Below are 23,484 nucleotides of genomic sequence, written 5' to 3' on the forward strand. Positions count from 1 at the left end.
TCAACAGATGACAAATGTTTCCTATTCAGATCTTTAAAAGGTGCTAGACTTTTAGTTAATCTCTTCAGGACTGGGAGGGCCTGGAAGAAAAAGATATAGCTATGTTAATAGAGATTCTTTACAGATGCAGATATTCCCCCACAAAGAAAGGCCTTGCAGGGCCATTTCAAAATACGGCAGGGAAATATGTTTTGGGGTAAAATATTTTGCTTTTCTTCCTTTTCTCGTAATGTTATCCAGAGTCAGATTGGAAAGTCACGATATATAGAGTTAAATAAAACCCATCTGATGAGAATTTCTGGTTTGTAGGGCATGACTCCCCAGACCTCTTAGAAATTTGGGCAAGATAAAAAAAATCAGACCTTAGTCCTCATAAATATTACAAGGCATTAGCTAATGGTGTATCAACTGAGTGATACAAGTATCAAATAATCTAGCAGTCCGGCAGCAGGGAGCTCCCTATGGGCAGATGGAGATAGGAAAGGCAAGCCCCAAGAAAAAGGAAGGCAAAGGATTTCCTAAAGGTTCGGAGCCAGTGATCTTCCAATATCCATAGCCTCACAGATCCCACAGTTGGAGACATTTTAATCTCTCAGTATACATAGGTTCAAGCCCTCTCCAACTTGAGGAACAATCCACAACTAGTAAAGAAAGGATGGCCGGGCATGGTGGCTCATGCCTGTAATCCCAGCACTTTGGGAGGCTGAGGCGGGAGGATCACAAGGTCAGGAGTTTGAGACCAGTCTGGCCAACATAGTGAAACCCCATCTCTAGTAAAAATACAAAAAATTAGTTGGGTGTGTTGGTGTGTGCCTGTAATCCCAGCTACTCAGGAGGCTGAGGCAGGAGCATCACGTGAACCCGGGAGGTGGAGGTTGTGGTGAGCCAGATCATGCCATTGCACTCCAGCCAGGGTGACAGCGTAAGACTCCATCTCAAAAAAAGAAAAGAAAAAAAGAAAGGACATAAGAAGCCCCAGACATTAACTTGAGAAGTAGATAATGTGTCAGTCTGCTTATCTCCCTGCTGTTCCACAACCTCAGCTCTTACTAACTTGATTATTGCCAATATATAATTATGTCTTCATTTTTTTAAAATTAATTTTTGTTAGTTTGTCTTTTTAGAGACAAAGTCTCACTTTGTCACCCAGGCTGGAGTACAGTGGTGCCACTATAAGCTCACTGCAGCCTTGAACTTTTTAAACTCAAGCAATCCTCCTGCCTCAGCCTCACAAATAGCTAGAATTAAAAGTATGAGCTACTGTACCCAGCTCTGGTTCTCATCTTGAAATTTCTATGTACTGGGATCCCACTCCTAAACCCCATTCACAACTACCTGCTCCAGTTTCATGGACTATCATCAACTGGGGGCCCTTGTAATTAAAGTGATGAGAACATCCCTGGAGCATCAATGGAACTGTTTTGGAGAACCAGAGCAGAAAAATCATGGATGAAAATAGTGAAAGATAAAATTGAAGAGGTATGCTATGGACAGATATTTTAAGGCCCTTTTTTTTTTTCTCTCCAGGAGGAAAATATTTGGACTTTATCCTGTACATAACAGGGCATCATAAATGTTTTTTTACTAAGGCAGCACATGACTAGTGTTTTATAAATATTTATAAAACAAGGTGTTAAGATGGTTTGGTGTGGGGCGAGAGAACAGAGAGAGGAAGATCAACTAGGAAGACAGTTAATTAGTAGATATGAAGGTGATGATAAATAGGAAGAGGATGTGGCCATGAGGAAAAAAAAAAAAAAGATAGATCTGAAATGACTTTCCAGGATATGATAGATAGCTTGGGGCCACTGAGTGAGGCAGACAGTTACAGCTCGGAGAAAACCAGGCCGCTGTTACATGTTTAGGCACAAACAAGCTTGGGCTTTAGGCCCAATTCACCAGAGAAACTAAACAGGGCACATGTGAAAATTATAAAATCATGTGAGAGGCAAAAGGATGGTGGATTACATTATTAGAAACTAGCAATAGTAAAGCCAAAGTATGGTTCTCCCTGAGCAATAAAAATCACCATGGAAGAAGACCAATTATGACAGTAGTGACTAAAATAAAGAGGTGGACATTGTCCATGCAATGCATATTTGATATCAAAGGCTTTTCTGGTCTTGCTAAAGACAGCCATAGATACCATACATTGCATACACATGCTGGCCTTTGGCTGAGGAGTGGGTGACTACTATGTTTGCCCATAAGGATTTCTACAGGCCAGGGCCCCAGGATAGACCAGAGTAGAAAGATGAGGCTATAAGGAAGTTTATGCAGTAAGGGATAAATTATTACAAAGAAAATTCTTTATGTTTAATCTGAATGACAGAATGGTAGCTTATGAATCGATTTTAAAAACTTAGGAGGAAAATAGTGGTAAGAAGGCATAGCAAATTAGTGTTAGACATAATGATTTTGAGTAGGCCATACAAGTGGAAATGTTCAGAATACAGAGGAAGGTGATACGTGAAAGAAATGCATGAGTAAAGATAGTGCTCAGATGTCACACTATAGTTCATGAGACTAAGATGTAGCCAATCATAACAAAGTATTATTTTTCAATCTTTAAAAAAACCTTAACATACACACAAAATAAACACAAGGGTGAATAAGAGAATCAGCATTTATAGCAGTGTATCATGTTGCTATGGTTTGAATATTTGTCCTCTCCAACACTGATGTTGAAATTTAATCCTCAATGTGGCAGTATTGAGAGGTGAGGCCTTTAAGAGGTTATTGGGTCATGACAGCATAAGCCCTCATGAATGGAGTAATGCATGCATGAATTATGGATTACTAGATTAATGGGTTAATAGATTAATGGGAGTGGGACAGTGGCTTTATAAGAAGAGAATGAGAGATTTGAACAAGCATGCTCAGCCACCTCACCATGTGATATCCTGTATCACCTCTGGACTCTACGTAGAGAGTCCCCACAAACAAGAAGGCTCTAACCAGATGTGGCCCCTTGACCCTGGACTTCTCAGTTTCCAGAACTGCAAGAAATACATTCCTTTTCTTTATAAATTGTCCAGTTTCAGGTATTCTGTTATGAGCAACAGCAAGTGGACTAATACACACGTACTAATAAAATTAAACTAACTTACATTGCTGCTTCATTACTTGGTGAGAGAAGAGACACATCTACTCACGGAGAAATCTATTTACTCAATAATGGCACCTTACATTTATAAATTATAATAGTTGTCTACTAACATCTCCTTAAATATGTAAGTTACAGAGCCAATAAATGAGATGACCAAGATTTTAGTTACAATTAAAAGAAAAAACTAAACTCTTCTTAAAAAAAAATTTTGTTGAATTTGTTGGACAATGACCCACTGGTTTAAAAGATGCACAGCAATTTAACATACGTGTGTACACACATATCTTAAAAGGAAGCTTCACAAAGCATTACTTACCCTTAATACTTGCTCTTATATTTTCTATTCTATTCCTTTTCATTTTTTCATTTTTTTTTCTTTTTAATACTGCCTATAGCTTCTAAGTTGATTTCAGCATCTGTAGTTTGGCTTAAAGATTTTTAGATTAAAAAGAGATATTTATGATCATTTTATAGAACCATCTGTAAGGCTATGATTGAAAAATCCAGAAGAGATATTTTTAAGAAAACGTAAAAAAGAAAAAAAGCAGAAAATGAATGGTTGTGAGCTACTAACAGAGTGGGAAAAGAGACAAAGGATAGATAAAATCAGGTCATAGGGTGGACAAAAACAGTATCAAAGAGGACAACGTTGCAAAAATGAATGTGAAGTCAACAAAAGCTTATTTCAATACATGTCTTTACCTTTACTGCAGGGTATTTCAAAGTGTAGTCCAAAACTAATTTAAGCCAAAATACCAGGGACACTTGTTAAAAATTCAGATACCTGGGCCCCATCCCAGACCTAGTGAATTAAACTCTCTTTGGCAACTGAAAAGTTTCCCAGGGCATCCTTTTAACTAAGCATTGTTATCTCAATTCCTTTTACAAATCAGCTTTCAAAATGGTACTTTCCAAAAACATGCCAACTCACTTCACACATAGGTATATTTCTGAAAAGTTGTTAGGTGAGTACTTGTACACCAAATCATTATTCCCCTAAAGACTATCATGATCATTTCAGAATTATGTTCATCCAGAAACAAACCAGATTTGAGACCATTCAACCTTTAAACAAATATTCTTTATCTACTTTTTCTGTATTACTTGTGTAAGAGGTTGACAAAATGGACTCGCATACTCATTATTTTTACTTAGTTTAGAAGCATGTATATTTAAAATTACAACATACTGTTAACACATTCCATTTTGACTTTGAACACTTTGAACTAATTGCACTAAACTTAACTGGTTAATTATCATAATCAAGTGGTATTTAGCAGAACTCACAAACAGAAAAAGTACCACAGGAAGACAGTTTTCAGAAAATACAAAAACTGAGGTTTGTATTTTGTATACAAACTGAGGTTTGTATAAAGATATCCCTTTATGTGGTGAGCTCTGCTAACAAAAAGTATTTGTCAACTTCTTGCCAATAAATAGCCAAGAAGTATGAGATGTGAATCTATTCAATTCAAAGATGGAAATAACAGGTAAGAACAACAGTAGTTAATATTTATTCACTTATCTCATTAGAGGTTTCCTTCTAAATCCTTTATATGCATTAACTAATTTAATCCTTACAACAATTCCGTAGACTGTGGCTTTAGACCTCATTTGAGGATGCTGAGGTATAGAATTATATAATTTTCCTGAGATCCCACAGCTAGAAATAGGAGGTGAGATTCAAAACCAGGCAGCCTGTCTCCAGAATCTACATTCAAAGACAGTGGGATACACTAGGATTTTAAGAAAGTCTTAGATGTTGGAACAATTACCTGCCTCTATATAAATGCTTTCTGTTTATGTTTTTTTCTGTTCTTTATACAATTGATTTTAAGATAAATTGTGACTACCTTGCACCCCTGCTTATGTTTAGTTACTAGATCTCATTATAATGCTCTCAAAATATGACAGGAATTCCAAAATTAGCATCAAATAGGAATTCAGCATCATACAGAAAAATGAAAATGTGTTTTAAAAGATACTTAATTCTGAATTTAAGGGCAGAATAGTACAGTGGTTTACAGCTGTGCTTCTCAATTTTTCATGTGCCAGTCACCTAAGTACATTGTTAAAAATGCAGATTTTCAGCAGCTCTGAGATTCTGCATTTGTAGCATGTTCCTGGGTGATGGTAACACTGCTGGCCTGAAGATTATATTTTGAGTAGGAAAGGTTCAGAGTTCAAACTCTGGAGTCACACTGATTATGTTTCTTTTTTTCTTTTTTGAGACAGATTCTCACTCTGTCACCCAGGCTGGAGTACAATGGCATGGTCTCGGCTCACTGCAACCCTCTGCCTTCTGGGTTCAAGCAATTCTCCTGCCTCAGCCTCCCCAGTAGCTGGGACTACAGGCGTGTGCCACCACACCCGGCTAATTTTTGTATTTTTAGTAGAGACGGGGTTTCACTGTGTTGGCCAGACTTGTCTTGAACTCCTGACCTCGTGATCTGCCCGCCTCGGCCTCCCAAAGTGCTGGGATTACAGGCATGAGCCACCGTGCCCAGCAACACACTGCTTATGTTTCAGTCCCAGCTCCATTACTTACTAGTTGTATAACCTTCTCCTTATATACCTCTACTACATCCGTAAAAGAGTGAGAGCATTAAAGGGTTGTTACCAAGATTACATGGGATAATCCATAGATAGTACATAGAACAGTCTCTAGCACATTGAAAGAACTCAATAAATGTTATCTCTTAGTGTTATTGAAAAATATTAAAAGCATATATTGTATCCCATTAGAAAGCCATTTATAGAATTGATTGATCTGGCAGAAACACTAAATAAAATGTCATCATTCTTTTCCAGGCAATCACAAGAACATCACTGTACAATGAAGGACATTAAATATGTAAGTTAGAACCACTACCCAGCTTTATTAAATACATAAATCTGAAAGTGTTCTAAATGAATTTGCATAAAGCTGGCTTGGTCTATGATATTCAAAGAGCATATTTTGTTTCTATGCCAGAAAACTTTTCTATATTGCAGGTACACACTGAGTTCCAATTAATTTATTTGAATAGCTTCCTCTGAATTTCAAAAAAGGCATTTTAGTTTAAAAAATTTTATTTCAATGAAATATATGTCAGTACTAGTATTAATAGCAACAATAACAATGATTTTAAATATTTGTTCAAGGAAGAACACTGCTGTAGTTTAAATAAATTCAGAGGATTTAATCAATGCCTTCACAGACAACTGTACACATATTCAAACTATAATACATTGCAGCACAATTACTTCTTGCCTTTGAGAACTGAGACTTAAAAGAATATTATTTATCAAAAATGTGGTGATTTAATAATAATGCTATATCAGAGAAGCCAATGTGTAGGAAAAGTAGAGTTAGGACCACAAATGAAGATAAAATTTCATAGTAACTTCCCAAATGAAAACTGTAAGAAATTTATTTCAACACTGTTGAAAAATAAAGACATAGAAGGAATGGAGAACATTAGAAAAGAAAGACTAATGTTTACCCAGTCATTGATTAAAACCAGAGCCAGGGGTTTCAATCAAGAAGAAGATGAGAGCTAGAAAGTGTTTTTGGTTGCTGGCTATCTTTAAGAGTCAGCAAGAAAAGGTCAATAAATAATTTGCCTATCCTTTTATCTTTTATTTTTCCAACATAGGTGATTAAAAAAACAATTGTGGTATAAATTCTATTACATTTACTTTTCTAAATTAAAACTAGATTTAACATAGGCAATACAGACCCGCCCTGTAAAATCATGACAGATTAAGAATCAAGGAAAAGGGAGGGATCTGGGTGAGTGGATTATTCTTTCTTCTCTCCCCTTTCTCTTTCCCTACAGATTGGTGTTCCTGGCTACTCTTTTGTCTGCTGTGGTACTAGGTTTTTAAAAAAATGCATAACACATAAGATTTTACTTTCATTTTACTTTCTATGACAAGTGTTATTTTAAAATAATAAGATTTTACCAAAAATTCTGCATAACAATGCTTTATATAAAGGACTGCCAGATGTAGTTTCCAAGGCAGGGCTTACCTGTACTCAATTATATCAAATAAGATTTCACAAAATGAAATTAAACCTGTGATTTTAGTGAAAAAAAAATCAATAGTGAAACATGTGGTTCTTTATATCTATAGAGGTGATAACACCAACAAGATCAAATCATTAGGATTAGAGGTACAAGAAGAATAGAATTTGAACAGAATTATACCAACGTCGTGTCTTGTTATTTGGGTTTACATTTTTCTTAATCAAATACTGAAAAACAAAAATTTACTAATAATGCCTAAGCTAACTCTTTTCCATTTATAAATTAGCTGTCTCTCACCTCTGGAGGAGCAAGGAATTCCACTTCTGTATGACCTATTTATACCTCTTAGATTTATCACATGCATTTTTTAATGACCCCGAACCGAAGGAAATGTAGAAACCTATTTGAAAAGTTGACATTAAGGTTGCGACACCAACCAAAACAACAAGAATTTAAAGTTAAACTGACACACAATCCCCAAATCAGTCTGTTATACTCCTAATTTAAAAAACAGTTCAAATGTGAAATCGTGATAGCATGTCAGCCTCTGCTTTGAAACTCCTGAATTTTGTCATTTGGTGTTTGTGTCACAACCTTAATATTATTTAAATATACTTTTTAATATCTATTATTTAAAAAATATCTTTGAATTGAAGATACTCTAAAGCTTTGAAGAAGCCAACCTCAAAGCACTGCATTCCTAGCATGCCACTTTTATTAGAAGTAGTGCATAAAACATTTGCTGTTGACAAATCTAATTCATTAAAAGGTGAGGTGGATGCATTTTAAAATAACTGGCTGGCATCATTATCTGCAGTGCCTTTTATAAATTATTCCTCTTTTCCCTTTTGACTGAACTTGTCACAGTTCCCTTTCAGAGTCTGAGTGTTATGCCTTATAGTCAATGCTTTCAACATGTTTAGACAAGTCACAAGTTAAACAAGCAGTGGTATTTTATTTTCTGGAAATAAGAAAGGGTAACAGAAATATGAATTATTTCATTCAATTCATTGATTTTGAACTAAAGACAAGTAAAGTCAGTTAGTGGTGGTTTTATCTCACAAGAAGAATTTAAAAATAAAAGTATACTGTTTGCATAGAATGGGGAATTTCAAAGAAAGGAACATAAAGAGAGATGCTGGCGGCCCTGCTGCAGTGTTGTGTAGAAGACTTGGTTAAAAATCGAATTGTGCTTTCCCTAACATTGGAGATCAGGTAAATCATAAAGCCAACAGCTGGCTGGCACACTCACTTCCTAAAGGAGAAAGCTAACTGTATTCTCTTAGAGTCCAAAGGAATAGAATTATAGAAGCTTTCAAGGAAACTGAGTAGGCACAGTATAAATTACTCAAAATATGAAGAAAAACATTTCTTACCTAATTTTATTTCAGAAGACATTAAGAATGAACTGGTCTTCGAATCCTAAGGAGGGAGAAAATTATTTCCTCAAGGTTTGTCAGCAGAAGAACTGTCTCTTTTCTAGTAACTTCAGCAAAGTTTTTTTTCCCAAAGTATTAAAATGTACCTGAAAAATGATTGGACAAAGCTTTATCAAAGCCACAGTGGGATGGAGGGCATATTCACATTAGTTGCCCAGATTGCTAGTGACAGTACTATCATTAAATCATGACTTATGGACTTGAGTCAGGAAGAAGAGATGTTGGAAATACACAAAGACATCCTGAAGATTACATACGTAAGAAAAGCTTATTAATAAGATAGTCCATAGACTGTAGCAACACAGGTAATAGGGGCACCTTGGAAAATGCATATTTAAAACATTCCTTCTATTTTCACTAAAAATTGATCACTCCTAAAGAAATGTATCACAAAGAGAGTAACGTGTGGTTGCACCATATAAAACAAGCAATGTTATTCAATCCAAATACTTTTTTTCTTGTTTAGTTACTATTTGCTCCAAATTATTTATTAAAACCATCTTTTCCCCATTCTTCTGGGTGATCCTGTTAAAAACAGATTCCTGGGGGAGCCGCTTCCAAGATGGCCAAATAGGAACAGCAAGATCAACGCATAAGACGGGTGATTTCTGCATTTCCAACTGAGGTACCTGGTTCATCTCATTGGGACTGGTTGGACAGTGGGTGCACCCCACGGAGGGTGAGTCAAAGCAGGCCGGGAAGTGCAAAGGGTCATGGGATTTCCCTTTCCTAGCCAAGGGAAGCTGTGAGTGTCTGTACCTGGAGGAACAGTACACTCCTGTCCAAATACTGCACTTTTCTCATGGTCTTTGCAACTGGCAGACCAGAAGATTCCCTCTTGTGTCTGGCTTGGTGGGTCCCACACACATGAAGCCTTGCTCGCTGCTAGCGCAACAGTCTGAGATCGATCTGGGATGCTGGAGCTTGGTGGTGGGAAGGGTGTCGGCCATTGTTCAGGCTTGAGTAGGTGGTTCTATGCTCACAGTGTAAACAAAGCAGCCCAGAAGCTCGAACTGGGCGGAGCCCACCACAGCTCAGCAAGGCCTACTGCCTCTCTAGATTCCACCTCTTGGGGCAGGGCATATCTGAACAAAAGGCAGCAGACAGCTTCTGCAAAATTAAACGTCCCTGCCTGACAGCTCTGAAGAGAACAGTGGTTCTCCCAGCACTGTTCTCCTGGCGTTCAAGCTCCAATAATGGACAGACTGCCTCAAGTGGGTCCCTGACTCCCGTGTAGCCTGACTGGGAGACATCTCCCAGTCAGGGCTGACAGACACCTCATATAGGCAGGTGCCCCTCTGGGACGAAGCTTCCAGAGGAAGGATCAGGCAGCAATATTTCCTGTTCTGCAGCTTCCACTGGTGATACACAGGCAAACAGGATCTGGAGTGGACCTCCAGCAAACTCCAATAGACCTGCAGCTGAGCAGCTGAGGGGCCTGTCTGTTAGAAGGAAAACTAACAAACAGAAAGGAATACCATCAACATCAACAAAAAGGACATCCACACCAAAACCTCATCCGTAGGTCACCAACATCAAAGACCAAAGGTTGATAAAACCACAAAGATGGGGAGAAACCAGAGCAGAAAGCCTGAAAATTCCAAAAGCTAGAACGCCTCTCCTCCTCCAAAGGAACACAACTCCTCACCAGCAAGGGAACAAAACTGGATGGAGAATGAGTTTGAGGAGTTGACAGAAGTAGGCTTCAGAAGGTTGGTAATAACAAACTTCTCCGAGCTAAACGAGCATGTTCTAACCCATCACAAGGAAGCCAAAAACCTTGAAAATAGGTTAGACGAATGGCTAACTACAATAACCAGTGTAGAGAAGAGCTTAAATGACCTGATGGAGTTGAAAACCACAGTATGAGAACTTTGTGAAGTGTACACAAGCTTCAATAGCCGATTTGATGAAGTGGAAGAAAGAATATCAGTGATTGAAGATCAAATTAATGAAATAAAGTGAGAAGGCAAGATTAGAGAAAAAAGAATGAAAACAAATGAACAAAGCCTCCAAGAAATATGGGACTATGTGAAAGACCAAATCTACGTTTGATTGGTGTACCTGAAAATGATGGGGAGAATGGAACCAATTTAGAAAACACTCTTCAGGATATTATCCAGGAGAACTTCCTCAAGCTAGCAAGGCAGACCAACATTCAAATTCAGGAAATACAGAGAACACCACATAGATACTCCTCGAGAAGAGCAACCCCAAGACACACAATCGTCAGATTCACTAAGGTTGAAATGAAGGAAAAAATGTTAAGGACAGCCAGAGAGAAAGGTCAGGTTATCCACAAAGGGAAGCCCATGAGACTAACAGCGGATCTCTCTGCAGAAACCCTACATGCCAGAAGAGAGTGGGGGCCAAAATTTGACATGCTTAAAGAAAATAATTTTCAACCCAGAATTTCATATTGAGCCAAACTAAGCTTCATAAGGGAAGGAGAAATAAAATCCTTTACAGACAAACAAATGCTGAGAGATTTTGTCACCACCAGGCCTGCCTCACAAAACCTCCTGAAGGAAGCACTGAACGTGGAAAGGAACAACTGGTACCAGCCACTGCAAAAACATGCCAAATTGTAAAGACTATCAATGCTATGACGAAACTGCATCAATTTATGGGCGAAATAACCGGCTAGCATCATAATGACAGGATCAAATTCACACATAACAATATTAAACTTAAATGTAAATGGGCTAAATGCCCCAATTAAAAGACTCAGACTGGCAAATTGGATAAAGAGTCAAGACCCATTGGTGTGCTGTATTCAAGAGACCCATCTCACGTGCAAAGACACACAGGCTCAAAATAAAGGAATGGAGGAAGATCTACCAAGCAAATGGAAAGCAAAGGAAAAGCAGGGGTTGCAATCCTCGTCTCTGATAAGACAGACTTTAAACCAACAAAGATCAAAAGAGACAAAGAAGGTCATTACATAATGGTAAAGGGATCAATTCAACAAGAAGAGCTAACTATCCTAAACATATATGCACCCAATACAGGAGCACCCAGATTCATAAAGCTAGTTCTTAGAGACCTACGAAAAGACTTAGACTTCCACACAATAATAATGGGAGACTTTAACACCCTGCTGTCAATATTAGACAGATCAAAGAGATGGAAAATTAACAAGGATATCCAGGACTTGAACTCAGCTCTGGACCAAGTGGGCTTAATAGATATCTACAAAACTCTACATGCCAAATCAACAGAATATACATTCTTCTCAGCACCACATTGCACTTTTCCTAAAATTGACCCCATAATTGGAAGTAAAACACACCTCAGCAAATGTAAAAGAACAGAAATCACAGCAAACTGTCTCTCACACCACAGTGCAATCAAATTAGAACTCAGGATTAAGAAACTCACTCAAAACCACAAATCTACATGGAAACTGAACAACCTGCTCCTGAGTGATTACTGGGTAAATAACAACACGAAGGCAGAATAAAGATGTTCTTTGAAACCAATGAGAACAAAGACATAACATACCCGAATCACAGGGACACATTTAAAACAGTGTGTAGTGGGAAATTTATAGCACTAAGTGTCCACAAGAGAAAGCAGGAAAGATCTAAAATCGACACTCTAACATCACAATTAAAAGAACTAGAGAAGCAAGAGCAAATAAATTCAAAAGTTAGTAGAAGACAAGAAATAACTAAGATCAGAGCAGAACTGAAGGAGATAGAGACATAAAAAACCCTTCAAAAAAATCAATGAATCCAGGAGCTGGTTTTTTAAAAGATCAACAAAATAGACCACTAGCCAGACTAATAAACAAGAAAAGAGAGAAGAATTAAATAGATGCAATAAAAAATGATAAAGGGGATATCATCACTGATCCCACAGAAATATAAACTACCATCAGAGAATACTATAAACACTTCTACGCAAATAAACTAGAAAATCTAGAAGAAATGGATAAGTTCCTGGACACATACACCCTCTCAAGACTAAATCAGGAAGAAGTTGAATCTCTGAATAGACCAATAACAAATAGGTTCTGAAATTGAGGCAATAATTAATAGGCTACCAACCAAAAAAACTCCAGGACCAGACGGATTCACAGCCAAATTCTACCAGAGGTACAAGGATTACCTTGTACCATTCCTTCTGAGACTATTCCAATCAATAGAAAAAGATGGAATCCTCCCTAATTCATTTTATGAGGCCAGCATCATCCTGATACCAAAGCCTGGCAGAGACCCAACAAAAAAGGAGAATTTTAGGCCAATATCCCTGATGAACATCAATGCAAAAATCCTCAATAAAAAACTGGCAAACTGAATTAAGCAGCACATCAGAAAGCTTATCCACCATGATCAAGTTGCCTTCATCCCTGGAATGCAAGGCTGGTTCAACATACACAAATCAATAAACGTAATCCATCACATAAACAAAACCAACGACAAAAACCACATGATTATCTCAATAGATGCAGAAAAGGCCTTCAACAAAATTCAACAACCTTTCATGCTAAAAATTCTCAATAAACTAGGTTTAGATGGAACATACCTCAAAATAATAAGAGATATTTATGACAAACCTACAGCCAATATCATAATGGATGGGCAAAAACTGGAAACATTCTCTTTGAAAACCAGCACAAGACAAGGATGCCCTCTCTCATCACTCCTATTCAACATAGTATTGGAAGTTCTGGCCTGGGCATTCAGGCAAGATAAAGAAATAAAGGCTGCATAGTATTCTGTGGTGTATATGTGCCACATTTTCCTAATCCAGTCTATCGTTGTTGGACATTTGGGTTGGTTCCAAGTCTTTGCTAGTGTGAATAGTGCCACAATAAACATACGTGTGCGTGTGTCTTTATAGCAGCATGATTTATAGTCCTTTGGGTATATACCCAGTAATGGGATGGCTGGGTCAAATGGTATTTCTAGTTCTAGATCCCTGAGAAATCGCCACACTGACTTCCACAATGGTTGAACTAGTTTACAGTCCCACCAACAGTGTAAAAGTGTTCCTATTTCTCCACATCCTCTCCAGCACCTGTTGTTTCCTGACTTTTGAATGATTGCCATTCTAACTGGTGTGAGATGGTATCTCATTGTGGTTTTGATTTTCATTTCTCTGATGGCCAGTGATGATGAGCATTTTTTCATGTGTTTTTTGGCTGCATAAATGTCTTCTTTTGAGAAGTGTCTGTTCATATCCTTTGCCCACTTTTTGATGGAATACTATGCAGCCATAAAAAATGATGAGTTCATGTCCTTTGTAGGGACAGGGATGAAACTGGAAATCATCATTCTCAGCAAACTATCGCAAGGACAAAAAACCAAACACCGCATGTTCTCACTCATAGGTGGGAATTGAACAATCAGAACACATGGACACAGGAAGGGGAACATCACACTCCAGGGACTGTTGTGGGGTGGGGAGAGGGGGTAGGGCTAGCCTTAGGAGATATACCTAATGCTAAATGACGAGTTAATGACTGCAGTACACCAACATGGCACATGTATACATATGTAACAAACCTGCACATTGTGCACATGTACCCTAAAACTTAAAGTATAATAATAATAAAATAAAAAAATAAAAAAAAGAAATAAAGGGTATTCAATTTGGAAAAGAGGAAGTCAAATTGTCCCTGTTTGCAGATGACATAATTGTGTACTTAGAAAACCCCATTGTCTCAGCCTGAAATCTCCTTAAGCTGATAAGCAACCTCAGCAAAGTCTCAGGATACAAAATCAATGTGCAAAAATCACAAGCATTCCTATACACCAAGAACAGACACACAGAGCGCCAAATCGTGAGTGAAATCCCATTCACAATTACTACAAAGAGAATAAAATACCTAGGAATCCAACTTACAAGGGATGTGAAGAACTTCTTCAAGGAGAACTACAAACCACTGCTCAACGAAATAAAAGAGGACACAAACAAATGGAAGAACATTCCATGCTCATGGATAGGAAGAATCAATATTGTGAAAATGGCCATATTGCTCAAGGTAATTTATAGATTCAATGCTATCCCCATCAAGCTACCAATGACTTTCTTCACAGAATTGGGAAAAATTACTTTAAATTTCATATGGAACCAAAAATGGGCCCACATAGCCAAGACAATCCTAAGCAAAAAGAACAAAGCTAGAGGCATTATGCTACCTGACTTCAAACTATACTAGAAGGCTACAGTAACCAAAACAGCATGTTACTGGTACCAAAACAGATATAGATCAATGGAACAGAACAGAGGCCTCAGAAATAATACCACACTTCTACAACCATCTGATCTTTGAGAAATCTCACAAAAACAAGCAATGGGGAAAGGATTCCCTATTTAATAAATGGTGCTGGGAAAACTGGCTAGCCATATGTAGAAAGCTGACATTGGATCCCTTCCTTACATCTGACCAAAAATTAATTCAAGATGGATTAAAGACTTAAATGTAAGACCTAAAACCAAAAAAACTGTAGAAGAAAACCTAGGCAATACCATTCTCGACATAGGCATGGGCAAAGACTTCATGACTAAAACAACAAAAGCAATGGGAACAAAAGCCAAAATTGACAAATGGGATCTAATTATATTAAAGAGCTTCTGCACAGCAAAAGAAACTATCATCAGAGTGAACAGGCAACCTACAGAATGGGAGAAAATTTTTGCAATCTACTCATCTGACAAAGGGCTAATATCCAGAATCTACAAAGAACTTAAACAAATTTACAAGAAAAAACATCCCTATCAAAAAGTGGGCAAAGGATATGAACAGACACTTCTCAAAAGAAGACATTTATGCAGCCAACAGACATATGAAAAAATGCTCATCATCACTGGTCATCAAAGAAATGCAAATCAAAACCTCAATGAGATACCATCTCACACCAGTTAGAATGGCAATCATTAAAGTCAGGAAACAACAGATGCTGGAGAGGATGTGGAGAAACAGGAATGCTTTTACACTGTTGGTGGGAGTGCAAATTAGTTCAACCATTGTGGAAGACAGTGTGGCGATTCCTCAAGGATCTAGAACTAGAAATACCATTTGACCCAGTAATCCCACTACTCCGTATATACCCAGAGGATTATAAATCATGGTACTATAGAGACACATGCACACATATGTCTACTGTGGCACTATTCACAATATCAAAGACTTGGAACCAACCCATACGTCCATCAATAATAGACTGAATAAAGAAAATGTGGCACATATACAGCCATAAAAAGGATGAGTTCATGTCCTTTGCAGGGACATGGATGAAGCTGGAAACCATCATTCTTAGCAAACTATCACAAGGACAGAAAACCAAACACTGCATGTTGTCACTCAAACGGGAGTTGAACAATGAGAACACATGGACACAGGGAGGGGAACATCACACACTGGGGCCTGTTGGCGGGTGGAGGGCTGGGGGAGGGATAGAGTTAGGAGAAATACCTAATGTAAAAGACGAGTTGGTGAGTGCAGCAAACCAACACGGCACAGGTATACCTATGTAACAAACCTGCACATTGTGCACATGTACCCTAGAACTTAAAGTATAACTAAAAGAAACAACAACAACAAAAAACAGATTCCTGGGAATCTTGTTAAACATGGGTTCTGATTAAGTTGATTTGGGGTTGGGGCCTGAAATTTTGCATTTCTAACAAGATCTCAGGTAAAGCCACTAATGGTGTGGGTCCATGGACTACCCTTTCACTAATAAGCTTCCACTAATCTATTTGTCTTTTCCTGCAGCAAAGTCTACTATCGTTATTCTTGGCTATTGACATTTTGCCTTTCCATATAATTTTAAAATCTTTTTTCAAGTGTTTGACCCTCCTCACCAAAACAAAGACAGTTAGGAATTTGATAGAGAATGCTTTGAATCTCTATCAAAGTTGGGCAAGTGTATAGCATTGAGTTTTCCAAATCATGTGTATTGTATATAATTTCACTTATTGAGGTCTTAATATTACAAAATAATGCTCTATTATTTTCCCCATGGGAGTTTTGTACATCTCTTGTTATATTTATTTCTAGGCACTCCATATTTTGATTATATCTCTTTGCAAAAACTTTTCCCTTTTTTGTATGTATGTATTATGCGTATAATTTTGGTAGGTTGATGTGTTCATCTAGGATATTTGATAAACTCTTATTTTTTCCAGTAGTTTTACATCATGCACAAATAATGAGCTTTATTTCTTTATTTCCAAAATCTGTACTTTATCTTGTCTCACTTTTAAAAAAAAAGCAAAAAAGGTCAAACAGCAAATGCATGAAATAATAGAAATAGATGGCTATTTTGTTATCTATGATCAGCCAACATGATCTCTCGGTGAGGTTAGATTGTCTAGGAAATGGATATGAGGTAGACTCCAATGGTTTCTTTTTTTCTTTGTTTTTGAGACAGAGTCTCACTCTGTCACCCAGGCTGGAGTGGAGTGGCGCGATCTTGGCTCACTGCAACCTCTGGTTCCCAGGTTCAAGCGATTCTCCTGCCTCAGCCTCCCCAGGAGAGTAGCTGGGGCTACAGGCGTGTGCCATCACACCTGGCTAATTTTTGTATTTTTAGTAGAGACAGGGTTTTGCAATGTTGGTCAGGCTGGTCTCAAACTCCCAACCTCAAGTGATCTGTCCGCCTCAGCCTTCCAAAGTGCTGGGATTACAGGCATGAGACACAGCATCCAGCCTCCAGTGGTTTCTTATACCATTTATTAATTGTCCTCATATTGCCTGTCTTTCTCTGGTGTCTGGTATACAAGTCCTTAATTATTACTAACATCCATTGTCCCAAGCCAAATTCCAGTTGATATTTAATCAGCAACGGACATAAACTCTCATGGACAACAGCCACACTGAGAAGTAGTGGAAAAGCAAAAGGAAACAGTGGCATTATCATGAGGAAAATGGTTCAGTTCAAACTAAGAACTAAGGTGAGGATGCCAATGTGAGGAAGCCATTACTGAGATACTGCAAATCACCTATACCCCATAGCTGAAATCACAAGGTTTCTTGTAAAATCAATACATAACTGAAATTGCTTTCTTGATGACAATGTCAGCTGGCTTTAAAGCAAACTGTGCTTCTTCATAGCTTTCAATTATTTGACAAAGGAAACAATTAGACTTACTATTCTACACATTGTCAATGTTGGCAACATTGGTTATCTAAGGAAAGGCAAATGTGTGTGATGGTGGGATAAAGGAATGCATAAAGAGAAAAAAGTAGTAACTAAAATAATAATAACCATAATAATAAAAAGTTTCTTTAAAAACATTTCCATAATCTACTGCAAACAGCAATTATGAAAAAGGAGAGCAATGTAGAAAATGTTTAAAAGGAGATGAAAACAGGACTAAAAAGCAAGTACGCATTACATTAAAACTGTTTAAAATTATGTGAGCAAAATTTCTGATTAGGAAGCTCAAGCAGCATACATTTTCCTTCTGTCCCTCCAGATATACCTTAAAAAGGTAAAGAAGTTATATTATGGAGAGGAGAAATATAAACCCACAAAAATGAAGAGAGTCATCATCACAAATTTATAAATCACAGACAGACGAAAGAGAATTCACAGAAGAAATAGAACAGAAAAAGCCAAACTCTAAAATGTATGCAAAGAGGACTGTAATTAAAAGAATGACCTGATATCCATGGCAGAGTGTGGAGTAAAAAGTGAGGCTAAAAAACACAATCAATTGAAGGTTTGCTCAAGAAACAATAAATTTCCCTTCCTTACCTTTTAGTGCAAGTCATTACTTTGTATTTTCTTTGTCTTTAATTAAAGATCTGACTGTTAATTAAAGATCTGACTGTGGGTAAAGGGAAATAAATGAAAGAAGTGATATGCTTCAAGACATGAATTAAATGTCTACAAAACTATGAAAGCATGGGCATGGGTACCCCCCAAAAAAGCCTGCCTCATTCTGGTCTTTAGCTGACTTTAGCATACTGATCATTCCCAATCTATTCATTTAAAGCAAAATATACCAGTAAAATCACTGTTATCCAAATAAATTCTATGAAGTTTTAGATTTGCTTTTTTCTAATATGAATGCATAGCGAAGGACTACTTGACTGACATTCGAAGAAAAAATGGTTTTTCACATTAGAGACTGTATTAGTGCATTTTCACACTGCTATGAAGAAATACCCGAGACTGGGTAATTTATAAAGAAAAATAGGTTTAATGGACTCACAGTTCCACATGGCTGGGGAGGCCTCACAACCATGGCAGAAGGTGAAGAAGCAAAGGCATGTATTACATGATGGTAGGCAAGAGAGCTTGTGCAAAGGAACTCCCATTTATAAAACCATCAGATCTCATGAGACTTATTTAGTATCACGAGAACAGCATGGGAAAGACCCACCCCCTTGATTCCATTACCTCCCACTGGGTCCCTCCCATGACACATGGGAATTGTGGCAGCTATAATTCAAGATGAGATTTGGGTGGGGACACAGCCAAGACATATCATTCTGCCCCTGGCCCCTGCCAAATCTCATGTCCTCACATTTCAAAACCAATCAGGCCTCTCAACAGTTCCCCAAAGTCTTAACTCCTTTCAGCATTAACTCAAAAATACACAGTCCAAGTTTCATCTGAGATAAGGCAAATCCCTTCCACCTATGAGTGTATAAAATCAAAAGCAAGTTTGTTACTTCCTAGATACAGTAGGGGTACAGGTATTGGGTAAATACACCCATTCCAAATGGGAGAAATTGGCCAAAACAAAGGAGCTACAAGCCCCATGCAAGTCCAAAATCCGGCAGGGCAGTCAAATCTTAAAGCTTAAAAATAGGTGACTTCTGCAGTGCATGCTGCTCTCGCTGGGCATTTTTTCCTGGTCTGGGGGCAAGCTCTATCATAGGAAAGGTGATGTCTCCCAAGCAAAGGCTATGACTCCTGGGATATGAGGGTTGGGCGAGACAACCAAGACAGTTGCACCCCATGTTGGGACCAGGAATAACCCTGACTTCTGAGCTCTCATAACCCCAGGAGCCTCCAGAAAAGTTGCAGTGTGATGAGGGAAAACCTTGCTGAAGCTGTACATTGGAATGGGCTTACAGTCATAGTAATGGAAGCAAAATACACGAAGGAAAAACAGTTCTTTGTATCCCTGCTTATTGCACCTGACAACTAATTGCAGATGGTTTTGTTTACCTAAGAAAATCTGTGATGTAAATCAAAAAACATCTGTTTGCCTAGACTCATTGGTTACATATATGCTTCGTCTAAGAGCTATTTGTCCATTCTCCTGGACAGTGTTTCAATTTCGACCCATCAGTTGTGAACCACTCATTATTCAGATGAATAAGTGCATAGATGAGGAGCAAATATTTGATTTTATTGAAAGAAACAAAGTCATACTTTCAGAAAAACAAGTGGGATGTACATTTAATATACTTTGGAAGCTTCAAAAGCAGAAGATCAGTCTATTGAAAAATGTTGAGTACGTCAGAGACCATTCTCAATTTCTTACTCTTCATAATTTAGCTACAAATAAATTCAAATTAATGAATGGCAATACCCTGGTGAATGTGTTATACATCACACAACAGTTTGCTGGTGAGGCCCACGATCTGCTAGTTGAAGCACTAGTTACAGAAGCATGGAGAAGGTTAGAAAGGTTTGATATTAAACTGCTGTCAGAATTTTTCTCTTGCCTAGCAGATCAGCATTTGTATTTTAGTCCATTAATGGGAAAAATAGCTGATATTGTCCATAGGAACTTGGAAACCATCCAGGACTTAAGTTCCTTGTCTGTCTTGATGGTCAACATATCTTCTTTAATACCATGACATTTTCAAGAACAACTGGTGAACAAAACGGAACTTGTTTTTGACACCACAGATTCTTCTGAGGTCAACGTTGCAAAAAGAATGGTACAGTTTCTTTGAAACGTTAGATATCGTTATCAACCACTATTAGAAAGCTTTGTAAAGTTGTTTGTAACATTGGGACCCATTGCAGGACCTGAAGAAAAGAAACAACTTAAATCAACTATGTTATTGATGTCAGAGGAGCTAACCAGCGAGTAAGCCCTGGTAGTGTTGGGAGCAATGGAAGATATGGAAAGCAGAAATTCATGTCTGATTAAAAGAGTCGCTTCAGTTCCGCACAAACATTTGGATAACTATAAACCATTAGAGTTGTTGAAGATAACTCAAGCACTGACTTTTCTGCATTTCCAAAGTAAGGAGTTTTTTTTGTGAAAATTGGAGAATTACTGCTTAGTTATTTGAAAATTAGTTTCATACCAACTGAGATGTCCATTCTGGTCTCTGCTATTTCCCTGCTCCCTTCTCCTCATTTGGACGAAGTGGGACTATCCAGAATTGAAGCAGTTTTACCACAATGTGACCTAAATAAATCCATCCATTTAGAATCCTTGCTATTACTCTTCCATTCAGAATTTTTAACTATGATCCACCTCAAACTTCTGCATATGGCTAGCCAGTTATCCCAGCACCATTTATTGAATAGGGGTCATTTCCCCATTGCTTGTTTTTGTCAACTTTGATAAAGATCAGATGGTTGTAGGTGTGTGGCCTTATTTCTGGGCTCTATGTCTATGTGTCTGTTTTTATAGTGTAACATGATGTTTTCGTTACTGTAGCCCTGTAGTAGTTTAAAACCGACTAACTTGATGCCTCTGGCTTTGTTCCTTCTGCTAAGCATTGCCTTGGCTATTTGGGCTCCTTTTGTTCCACAGGAATTTTAAAATAGTTTTTTTCTAGTCTCTGAAGAATGTCATTGGTAGTTTGATAGGAATAGCATTAAATCTGTAAATTGCTTTGGGCAGTATGACTATTTTAATGATATTGAGTCTATCAATCCATAAGCATGGAATGTTTTTCCATTTATTTGTGTCATCTCTGATTTCTTTCATCAGTGTTTTGTAACCGTCATTGTAGAGATCTTTCACCTCCCTGGTTAGTTGTCTTCCTAGGTATTTTATTATTTTTGTGGCAATTGTGAATGGGATCGTGTTCCTGATTTGGCACCATGCTTGGTTGTTGTTGGTATATAGGAATGCTAGTAATTTTTATATGTTGATTTTGTATCCTGAAACTTTGCTGAAGTTATTTTATCATCTAAAGGAGCGTTTAGGCTGAGACTATGTCATTTTCTACATATAAAATCATGTCATCTGCAAACAGGGATAGTAAGACTTCCTCTCTTCCTATTTGGATGCTGTTTCTTTCTTTCTCTTGCCTTATTGCTCTGTCCAGGGCTTCCAATACTGCGTTGAACAGGAGTGGTGAGAGAGGGCATCCTTTTCTTGTGCCAGTTTTTAAGGGGAATGCTCCCAGCTTTTGGCCATTCAGTATGATGTTGGCTGAGAATATACATTTTTGGGCAACCATCAAGAACATTATCCAAAATAGACCACGTACCTAGGTCATAAACAAGTCTCAATAAATTTTAAAAGAATAAAATCATAAAACATACGTTTTATCAGCACAACTGAATTAAATTAGAAATCAATAGCATAAAGATATCTGGGAAAACCCTCAATATTTGGGAGTTAAAGAACACACTCCTAAATAACCAATGCACCAAAAAAAGTGACAGCAGTATAAGAAAATATATTTTACTGAATTAAAGAAAAAACACAATATTACACATTTCATATGATGCATAAAAGTGTTTGAAAGTAATTAATACCTCTTTCAGGAAACAAAGGAAAGAAATCTTTCCAAGACGTTCTACAATGATAGTACTACCCTGATATCCAAGACAAACACATCCCATTCTGTATATAGTCATGTGCCACTTAAAGATGGTGATACATTCTGAGAAGTGCATCATTAGGCAATTTTTTCACTGTATGAACATCATACAGTGTACTTACACAAACATCAATGGTATAGCCACTATATACCTAGGCTATAATGGTATTGCTTATAGCTCCTGGGCTACAAACTGTTACAGCATGTGACTGTACTAAATATTGCAGGCAATTGTAACACAATGGTAGGTATTTGTGTATCTCAACATAGAAAAGGTATGGTAAAAATATAGTATAAAAAGCAAAAAAAATGGTACACTGGTATATGGCACTTATCACTCATGGAGCTTACAGGACTGGAAGTTGCTTTGGGTGAGTCAGTGAATGGTGCGTGAATGTGAAGGCCTAGGACATTACTGAACACTACTGTAGACTTTATTAAACACTGTACACTTAGGCCACTATATTTGTAAAAAGTATTTTTCTTTTGTCAATAATAAATTAACCTTAGCTCACTGTAACTTTTCTACTTTATAAACTTAAAATTATTTTTTTACTTTTGTGTAATAACACTTAGCATAAAACACAATGTACAAAATATTTACCTTTATAGCTTTATTCTATAAGTTTTTAAAAATATTTTAAGACTTTTTTTAATGTTTGAAACTATTTTGTTAAAAAATAAGAAACACACACACACATTAGCCTAGGCCTACACAGGGTCAGGGTGATCAATATCACAGACTTCCACCTCCACATTTTGTCTCCCTGGAAGGTTTTCATGGGCAATAACAAGCATAGAGGAGTATAACAATGCTTTTTTCTGGAATATCCTATAACAGTGCTTTTTTCTGGAATATTACCTGAAGGACTTGCTTGAAGCTATTTTACAGGGAAGGTGTTAACTGTTTTACAGTTAACAGTCTTTTTTATAAGTAGAAGAAGAATATGCTAAAATAATAATGAAATATATAGTAAATACATAAACCAGTTACACAGTCATTTATTATCATTATCAACTATTATGCATCGTATGCATTGTACATAATTATATTTTTATAAAACTGGTAGGTTTGTGTACACCAGCATCATCACAAACACGAGTAATGCATTATACTACATACGACAGCTATGACATTACTGGGCAAAAGGAGTTTTTCAGATCCATTATAATCATATGGGACCACTATCATATTTGTGGTCTTTAGTT

General features: G+C 37.3%; 1 protein-coding gene and 1 pseudogene across 8 annotated transcripts in view; one reads left to right on the forward strand and one right to left on the reverse strand.

Annotated features, from left to right (window-relative positions):
* KIAA0825 (KIAA0825 ortholog) overlaps window positions 1-23,484 on the reverse strand; it is a 477,056-nt gene that overhangs the window by 433,811 nt on the left and 19,761 nt on the right. For 5 of the 8 annotated variants that reach the window (XM_054489405.2, XM_063664988.1, XM_054489404.2 and 2 more), the window contains exon 2: window positions 8,499-8,647. The exons of the other annotated variants lie outside the window; for them this stretch is intronic. The gene's annotated coding sequence lies outside the window, so the exon portion shown is untranslated. The remainder of the gene's footprint in view (window positions 1-8,498; window positions 8,648-23,484) is intronic. 8 annotated transcript variants of the gene reach the window in all.
* LOC129036214 (FAST kinase domain-containing protein 1, mitochondrial-like) lies at window positions 8,258-23,409 on the forward strand (annotated as a pseudogene).

The sequence above is a fragment of the Pongo pygmaeus genome, chromosome 4, assembly GCF_028885625.2.
Source record: "Pongo pygmaeus isolate AG05252 chromosome 4, NHGRI_mPonPyg2-v2.0_pri, whole genome shotgun sequence".
NCBI classification, from domain to species: domain Eukaryota; kingdom Metazoa; phylum Chordata; class Mammalia; order Primates; family Hominidae; genus Pongo; species Pongo pygmaeus.